This window comes from Neltuma alba, unplaced genomic scaffold (genome assembly GCF_004799145.2).
Source record: "Neltuma alba isolate B1F8T4 unplaced genomic scaffold, ASM479914v2 tig00008065_pilon, whole genome shotgun sequence".
NCBI classification, from domain to species: domain Eukaryota; kingdom Viridiplantae; phylum Streptophyta; class Magnoliopsida; order Fabales; family Fabaceae; genus Neltuma; species Neltuma alba.
The window spans coordinates 1-10,085 of NW_021634938.1; the positions used below are offsets into that span (position 1 = coordinate 1).

A 10,085-nucleotide genomic window follows, 5' to 3' on the forward strand; every position below is an offset into this window, starting at 1 on the left:
CCAGCATGACCAAAACCTAATTGGGCTGTTCACATTTAAACATGAGCACAATACTTGAAAACATTTGATTTGGAGAAAGTTTAGATTTGGATAGATGCACAAATTTTTTCTCCCTTTTTTTTTTTTTTTGAATTAGTATGTAAATATATTTAGTCATTGGAATTTTACTTTTTTTGGTTTATAGCACTTACACTAAGCTTACTGACAATGTGAATGATTTTATCTGATAAGCCACTGCCCACTGCCATAAATTAAAAAGACTCATAATTTTAATGTCAAATGTCAAGTTTAAATATATATGCGTGATACTAATAAATACATAAATTGACTAATTAATAAAATATAAACCTTATGATATTAGAAGACAATTTTGTAGATACATATAGCTTTATCTATTTGTCTCTTGTCAGATAGGTTTCCCAACCATTTTATTTGAAAAGCAAATATTTAACAAGTATAAACTAAGCGTGTTACCAAAATGGAGGGATATACTGAGAAAACAAATAAAAGTTGGAGACCGGATTAAAATTAAAATAAATAATAAGGAGTAAATGTTTATTTTAGTTAAAAAGTTACTCCTATTATCCTTATATAACCCATTTAACTAATTTGATTAGATTAAAAAAATTTAGGTAAGTTAGTTAATTATAAAAAAATGACACGTTTTTCTTAAAATACCATAATCATCTTTCTTAATATCTCATTTTCTTCTTCTATTTGATTACAGACTGAGAAAAGTATCTAGATAAATAATTAAAAAAATTAATAAATATAATAAATAAGTCTTATATTTAGAATAAAAATTAACTCAACAATTGAGTTCTATATGATGCTGCGGAAGAGTAAAAATAATGTCTTGGACAGATAGGCAAGCACATAAATGATTGAGACCCGCATTCATCTCGGACACAAGCAATGAATCCCTCTCACTCTCTCTCTCTCCAGCTCGTAGTTTCAGACGCGAATCTTCGAATTCCATGTGAGCAACCCATGTGGTGAAAGCATTGAGCTTTACTGCCTCGCCGGCGATGCCTCTCACACAAATCTAGCTTCCGTTGCTATCGGAGAACCCAAATATTCCCACTTTCTTTGTTCAATCCTGCAAATCTCCATCGTTCTCTCTCGCCCACAAGCTAGATTTCGCCAACATGTCTTTAACTTGCGGGGTCGAATGCGTCTTCATACTTGGCTTTAGTCGCTGGATATGGAAGCGCTGCACCTATGTTGGTTCTTACGACAGCGCCACCTGGCCTTCCGCCACCCCTGATGAGTTTGAACCTGTCCCTCGCGCCTGCCGATTGATCCTCGCCATCTACGAGCCTGATCTCCACAATCCACGTTACCAACCTGCCGGTGGGTTCCGTCTTAACCCCGCTTGGGTCGTCAAGCGCGTCTCCTACGAGGAGACGGGGGGCCGCACGCCGCCTTATCTCATTTACACTGATCACGACCACCGCGAGATTGTGCTAGCCGTTCGGGGACTTAATCTTGCCATGGGGAGCGATTACAAGCTGCTTTTGGATAATCGATTGGGTCAGGAGATGTTCGATGGTGGCTATGTCCATCACGGTCTGTTGAATTCTGCTATTTGGTTGCTCAAAAGGAATCGGAGACTTTGAAGCAGTTGTGGATTGACAGTGGGTCCGATTATAAAATGGTATTTGCTGGGCATTCTTTGGGTTCTGGTGTGGTTTCGTTGTTGACGATAATGGTTGTCAAAGAAAGGGACCGACTTGGAGGGATTCCCAGGAACAAGATTCAATGTTTCGCGATTGCACCTGCGAGGTGCATGTCACTGAATTTGGCGGTCAAATACGCGGACGTCATTCATTCTATAGTGTTGCAGGTGATCAACTTCCTTCCTTTTGACCGTTGACTGAACTATGTGTTTAATTTAATGTTCAGTTTCTGTTGTCATTGAGTTGGGGGTTTAAGATCATTCCAGCAGTTGAACTGCACTTTTAATTTTGGACAAACGAGGATTCTGAATTTCATGAGCTCTGATATCTTTTATTCGTGTCATGGGCAGTTTTTGTCGTTTCTTCCTTCCCTCTTTCTTTCTTTTTTTTTTTTTTTTTTTTGGGGGGGGGGGGGGCTTTCTTTGCTTTAGATTTTCATTCTTATTTTGTTATTGGACTATTATTATCTGCACTGATGGTGCTGGCTTACATTATCTTATTTCCATTATGTAGGACGATTTCTTACCCAGAACCGCAACGCCATTGGAAGATATATTCAAGTCAATCTTCTGGTTAGCGTTCTGCTCTCATGTCCTTGACTTTGTGCATAAAGTTTAAAATGCACATAACATATTGTACATTCACTTTGTTAATTTAGTGGAGTAAATTACTATTATGGTCTCTTAAACCAGGGCTTGATGGTTTAAACAGCTTGCCCTGCTTATTATTCTTGGTTTGCTTGAGGGACACCTTCATACCAGAAGGAAGAAAGCTTAGAGATCCAAGAAGACTTTATGCACCTGGACGAATGTACCATATCGTGGAAAGAAAATTTTGCAGGTATTGAATTTGTGACAGTTTCATCCATAGTAAAATCCAGTATAGTCATGAAGCTAGTGAAATTTTCTTTCAATTTTTAACTTGACGCAAACTTAGTTGGAAGGTGCGGTATATGACAAAATATGAAGCCTATTTAATGGGTAACTTACTTTGATTTCTAGCATAAAGAATTGCTGCCTTAGATTAAGGTTCTTTAAAATTCTTTTAGCCAATGGGTTCGACTTTGTTTGGAGCTGTAATGCCTATGCTGCATAATCGTAATGGAAAACACTTTCTTCTATTTTGACTGGACTCGGCTAATTCCAATGTTGCTACTTCTTTCAATAAAGTTAGAATTTAAGTCTGATGTCTCATATTCATTGCTAAATCTTGTCCTGAACTATGTCTGCCAGTACTTCGTTGTGTCATTAAGAAGTTCCTCGTGGCTTGGTGAACACAGATGTGGGAGGTTCCCTCCAGAAGTGAGGACTGCTATTCCAGTTGATGGGAGATTTGAGCATATTGTCTTGTCTTGTAATGCAACATCAGACCATGGAATTATTTGGATTGAAAGAGAAGCAGAGAAGGCCTTAAATGTAAGAGGAATTAGGATTGAAAATCTGTATGCCATTTACTATGTGTTCTGCTTTTCTTCAGAGTTATTTAGTTTGCCTACGACAACAAGATACGCTGTATATGGAAGGAAAATCACGATCTTTTCCCCCACGCAACTGCTACAATAAAAGATTTGATATTGTAAGCAAGTCAGAGTTGGACTGTTGGATATTAAGATTTTTCTCATCTTCATGCTAGAGGGAATCAAACATTAATGACCTTCGTTTCAGGAGATGCTGGATATTTTTTGAGTCATCCAACTAAAAGCTTTCATAAGTGGGCAGTTAGGCAGTTAGTTATGTTGACAGGGTTTCCATATTTCTTTTTGCTTCTAGGGTGTGAATTCTGCTGTTTAAGTTGAAGCCAAGTATCCAATTTTGATATATCATTATGAACTAGGGGTGCCTCCCATTTTTACGCCCTTGCCATTGATTGTTTTTTCCTGTTTTTTAACTCTGAACCGTAAACCACTTCTAGGAAGATTTTCTCCTCCATCTTCGTGCTGAACCTTGGCCCCGTGGGAAAATAATCCACACAACTGCAGGTCCTGAATAGTTCTCAATTGGGGAAATTTTTAGCGTGTGGCTATCTGAACCTGCTTGTGGTTGAAGAACCTGCTTATTGCTACTTCATGACATGATTAGAAATGATCTGTTCATTCGAAACCTGTCCTTGGTTTTCACATGAATAAGACAACAATTCCATGAAGACTATCCCCCCCCGGGGGCGCACACACTTGGAAACTTGTTTTCTTGTGTATTTTTTTTTTTAATTTTTGGTTATCTCTTAAATACGTTATTGAATACGTTAGATCAGTTGATCGATGGCTTACCCATTTTGTAGTTAAAAGTTAGCTGTTGTTGCTAGTTTTCAAAAAATCGAACAGAATTTTAAACATAGCTTCTATAGGGAGGGAGGGTCACACAGAGTTTCAGCTCCTAATCCGTGTCCAAAATCTTACTTATCTCTGAGTCCTATTTTCCTCAAATCTCCATTTGCTATGAGCAAGTCTTTCATCTCTTCTGCACAAAGACTCAGAATTGCTGTTTTTATTTTTAGATGATGAAAGGCAGCAGCCAAGAGACCGTGATGGCTCCTCCAGCAGTGCAGAAAATGCAGAGGTTGCAGACAATTGAGAAAGAGCACAAGGATGCTTTGGAAAGAGCTGTTAGCTTAAATGTGCCTCATGCAGTGGAAGCTGCAGAGGATGAAGCCTCTGAGAGGAAGGAAGAAGAAGAGGGAGAACCTTCCAACATTGATAAGAGCAAAGATGGAACAACTAGCAAATCCGAATCAAGTGCTGGAAAGCTGAATTGGGATGAAGTTGTTGAAAAACTTTTAAATAAGAATGAATCAGGAGACCTGCGCCTCAAAGGGGATACAAGTACAACAGATTCAAGTGTCCCAAAATGACATCTGTTGTTATGTCAGATCTTTAGGTTAAATATATTTTAGATCACTCTTATTGTTCTTGTCATTATCATCATTGCTTCATTGTACATTTATTATGTAAAAAGACGAGTGTAAGGCGTCAAAATGTGTTGGTCCTGAATTTTTTTGTACTTGATGTTCATTTATGAACTATGTACTATTCCTTTTTTAAAAGAAATGGAAAGCATTCGCATTTAATTTTTTCTCAAGTGTCTCTGTTCGTTCAATAGATCTCTTCCGTTACCAGAGAGGATGAAGTTTAACGAAACTATACATGGTTCCTTCTTTGTGACTCATGGCATTTGTGTGTGTTTGTGTGTGCGTGTTTATCTGGTTTTGTTCCTGCGATTCCAAGCCAGAGATGGAATAGATTTTTTAACTACCTTAATGCGTTGAAGGTAACCCAGGTTTGCAAATTTTGATATGTTGAGTTGAATTACACAAATAAATCTTATGTTATAAAATAAAGTAATATAAAAATAGATAAGAATAAAAGAGTCTTAAGAAATAATATCTCTAGTTCTTAATATAAGAGTTAGTTTAATATTTAATTTGATCTAAATATAAGACCTCAATCCAATTTGCTTATCATATTTATCCATTTTTTTATGGTAGTCCTTATAGTAATTGCACATGTTAAATATTTCATTAAATAATAGTTCTAGCTAGTAAACATGTTTAGCAAAGATATTTTAGAAAAGATAACACTTATTTATTACAAATAACTAATTTAATTAATTTTCGTAATCTACTCAAACTAGTCAATTAGCTTTTATATTAAGAAATATTTTTTGAAGTAAAAGTCAAAATGATATATATATGTATTAAAGGGAGTTACAGAGTTTGTAAATAATGGTTACACGTGCTTATTAGCAAGATTTTTTTCCTTTTCTGTTACAATCTTACTAAGAAATATTATTTCAATCAAATATTTTAAATTTTAGAATCATTTTTTAAGACAACAAATTAAACAATTTTAATTATAAAAATGTTTTAATATCTTAATTTTAAACATAAATTATGTTATTCCTCCAGTCTTTAAATACAAGGCCTATAATTTTTTGACCCGAAGTTGTCCTTAAAGAATTCAAACCAAGTGGAGTGGGCCACATATGGGCCTTGCGATGGGGACACATACAAGTTCATGGGCTCGTGGAACAGTCAAGTCCGGCCCCTCTATCATATCAACCTCATCAACTTTGTTGCCATCAGGGCCTATGGGCCGAAAATCAAAGCACCGAATGAGGGCGGCCAGCACTATGGGCAACTCTTGCATGGCTAGAGTAATGCCAGCACACATCCTCCTCCCACTCCCAAATGGAAAATACTCAAAATGTTGTCCCCTCACATCCAAAACCCTCTCACAATTACCTCCTTCTACGGGCCTTAAGAATCGTTCGGGCTCAAATTCCATTGGGCTCTCCCAGAGGTTTTGGTCCCTGCCCATGGCCCAAACATTAACTATAAGCACACTGTTCTTTGGGATCACGTAATTCTCAATCCTGCTCTCTACGATGCACCTTCTTACAACTAAAGCCACTGGCGTGTGCAAACGCAACGTTTCTTTGATGACGGCTTGGATGAAGGGGAGTTTTGAACCGTCTGATTCATCAACCAACCGCTGATTTCCAACCACGTCATCAATCTCCTCGCGAGCTTTTTGGAGTAAATGGGGGTGGCTGATAAGCTCTGCCAGTGCCCATTCTATCCCTGTTGCTAAAGCACCTGTGGCCGCTGTGAATAAATCCTGAAACACCCATCAAATTTATTCACGGAACTAGTTTTGGTGATAAACACCCTCAACTCGTCAAATTATCTATATCTCGTTAGATTTGATTTTTTTTATTTATTTAAAATAATTATTTTAATCTATATAAAATTTAAAATAGAGATAATCTCTTAACTATCATTATTTAAAAAAATATTTTTTTCTATTTAAAATAATTAAGTAAAAATTTTAAGTCTGAACCACTCAAATTAGATATAGACCATACAGATATGATCAAAGTAATGAGTATTGAAGTTGGTTTTTTTATTCACATTTGAGGGAGGGGTAAAAAAGGAATCTACAATTACTTACCATAACTAAGCCTTTCATGTGAACCCTTGTAATTTTGACATGGCAGCTCTCATCCTCCGCGAGATCAAGCAAAATGTCAAGAAAGTCCTTATCGCCATCGTCTTGTTTCCTGCCATTTTCCCTGCCTAGTTCACGTTTCGTAATGATCCTCTCCACTAAATCATCAAACCTCTGATGCAGATTCTCGATTCTCTTCCCAAACCCTTGCACGTCCACCTTCTTCAACACTCCAACAAAATCCGCCACGTTGAACTCTCCGAACATCGTCGTTACCTCTCGTATCACATCCGTCGCCTCCTCCGATTCTCCGATCATCATCTTCGATATCAGTCTGTTCGTCATCTTGTGTAGCTGCTCTGTCACATTCACCGCGTCACCAGACCTTGCCTTTTTAGCGACGAGCTTCACAAGGTTTGGCACCCCTGGGCACGCAGGCTCCAAAATCTTTCTGTGCCTCGAGAACCTACTAGTTCGTTCAAGGTTAGCTTCTTGACGAACTTCCAGTAAGGTCCGTTGGGTGAGAAAGCCAGAGAGGTCTCGTATGTGAGCCGTTTAATGGCAGTGGATTCAAAGCGAGAGCTGAAGGAGAGCTCCTTGTCCTGAAGGAACAACTTAGCATAATGGGGATTAGAAACAACGATGCAGGGAATGGAACCCAGGTAAAGAGAGAAGAAGGGGCCGTATCGAAGAGAAAGGCGGTGGAGGGAGTGATGGACGAGGGGACCGAGGAGGTGCAAGTGGCCAATGACCGGCAGCCGCGGCCAAGGAGCCGAGGGTAGGTGTCCGGCACTTCGACGGAAAGATGACAAAGGAGGGAAGGAAGAGTGTGAGAAGAAGCACCTGAAACTCCATGGTGGCTGGGATTAGTACTCTCACCTGGTTTGTTAATTTGGTGATGAAGAAGTTAAATTAAAGCATAAGAAGAAACTAAACATATGAGGATGGTATATACTAGGCTTGAGGGATAAGTGGTCAACGCATCATTACGCATGCGCCTAAGCATTAGTTATTCTTCTTTAATTATTTTTTTCTCACTAAACTTATTTAATTAGTTTAATCATTAATGAGATGCACATAGGCTACGTACGGCTGCTTGGGAAAAAAAAACTAGAAATTATGATAGTCGTAGTTATTACTCCTCCGATCCTTAATATAAGACCCATTTAAATAATTTGATTAGATTAAGGAAATTAGGTAAATTAGTTAATTATAAGAAAAGTGACAGATTTTTCCTAAAATACCATAATCATCTTTTTTAATACTCCCTCTCCCTCTTCTATTTGATTATAGTTGAGGGAGTATCTATAGGGGTAATTTAAAGAAAATTAATAAATATGATAAATGGGTCTTATATTTATGACCAAAACCAACTCAAGAATTGGGTCCTATATTAAGGACCGAAAGAGTATTACAATTGATTTAGTTGACGGAGACTCATATGCCGGTTAGGTCTTTAAGCAGGAGTGACAACTATTAATTAAATGATAATAAAACTTGTTTAAGTAATAATCATGTGGCTTAGTTGTTTTGTATCATGTGGATTAGTACTCTTATTTAATTTGTTAATTCGTTGATGAAGAAGTTACATTAAAGCGTGAGAAGAAACTAAACACATGAGGGTGATATATGGACTTGAGGGATAACTGGTTAACGCCTCACTACGCATGCGCCTAAGCATAGTTATTCTTTTTTAATTACTCCTCCGATCCTTAAGACCCATTTAACTAATTTGATTAAATTAAGAAAGTTAAGTAAATTAGTTAATTATAAAAAATATGACACGTTTTTCCTAAAATACCATAATCATATTTCTCAATACCCTCTCTTCCTTTTCTACTTGATTATAGTTGAGGGAGTATCCATATGAATAATTTAGAGAAAATTGATAAATATGAGAAATGGGTCTTATATTTAGGATAAAAACCAACTTAACAATTGGGTCCTATATTAAGGACCGGAAGAGTACTTTAATCAATGAGATGCGCATGCGCCTACGGCTGCTGCGGGGGAAAAAAATAAAAATTATGATAGTCATAATTAGTACTCCTCCGATCCTTAATATAGGATCTAATTGTTAAGTTAATTTTTGTCCTAAATATAAGACATATTTCTCATATTTATTAATTTTTCTTAAATTACCCTTATGGATTCTCCCTCAACCATAATCAAATAAGTCAGAGAGGAAAGATATTAAGAAAGATGATTATGGTGTTTTAGAAAAAACATGTTATATTTCTTATAATTAACTAATTTACTTAACTTCCTTAATCTAATCAAATTAGTTAAAGAAGTCTTATACTAATAACCGGAGGAGTATTACAATTGATTTAGTTGAAGGGGACTCATTTGCAGATTAGGTCTTTAAGTAAGAGAGACAACTATTAATTAAGTGATGATAAAAGTTTTTTAAGAAATAATCATGTGGCTTACTGAAGGACAGAATTTAAGTCAAATTATTTATATTCTGTAAGTTTGCTAATCACACCAATTTTTTTTTTTTGTTGTAACAATGTGTATATGCCCTTGTAAGTTCACCTAGAAACTTGATCTAGGCTGTGTTTGGATGAAACTAAATCATGGTTTGGAGAATAACTTCTGGAAAATAGATTTTAGAAAAAATAGATTTTGTGAAAAAGTGATTCTGAGAAGTGAGAGTGTTTGGATAATTGTTATCAGAAATACTTTTTATATGTACAAATTATTAAAAAAAGCATAAGTTAATATGATAATTACATAAAACATAGATTGTATGATATATTTTAATTTGAAGTAATAAAATTGTTAATAATATATTTTTTACCAACATAATTAATAATACATAAGATAATGTAATTAATAAATAATTAATATGTGTATATTTATTTATAAGATATAAGATTAAATATGTTTATAAAAAAATTAATTAAGGGGTGTTAAAGTCATATTATTGTTGATATTTGCTCTAATAGGCACAATCATACTCTCTAATTTGAGCTAGAAGTAGAATGGATTCACTTCTCCCGAAACCATGGTTTTGAGTTCCAAAACCATAGTTTTGACCTAAACCATGGTTTCAGATAATTTGTGCCTGTTTGGGTTATTTTTTCCCAAACCATGGTTTGGGTCTCCAAACCATGGTTTGACCTGCTATCCAAACAAGGCCCTATTTGATGTAAGTGACTTAGCTTAAATTTTATTCTTCGCTGAATAAGTTTTCCTACTTAGGGAGTATATAGATATGTGCCCACACTTTCTCATATGAAATAGTTCCTTTCTTGGTTTTTCCATTAATCAGTCACACCCCACTTATCTTCTTCTCCCTCTTATCCACCCTCAAAAGTCACAGTTCTCACTATCTGTAGTTATCTACCTTTATTACTGCAAATTCAAGTTGGAGGCTGAATATGCTATTTTAGCTACTACTTTGCTTTCTTAATATAAAATTCAGCTGACTAATTTGAAGAGATTAAATTATATGTTAC

General features: G+C 36.0%; 2 pseudogenes; one reads left to right on the forward strand and one right to left on the reverse strand.

The window, feature by feature from the left end:
* Positions 1 to 913: 913 nt before the first annotated feature.
* On the forward strand, positions 914 to 4,751 carry LOC114753667 (uncharacterized; annotated as a pseudogene).
* An 880-nt stretch (positions 4,752 to 5,631) lies between these two features.
* On the reverse strand, positions 5,632 to 7,615 carry LOC114753668 (licodione synthase-like; annotated as a pseudogene).
* Positions 7,616 to 10,085: the final 2,470 nt, after the last annotated feature.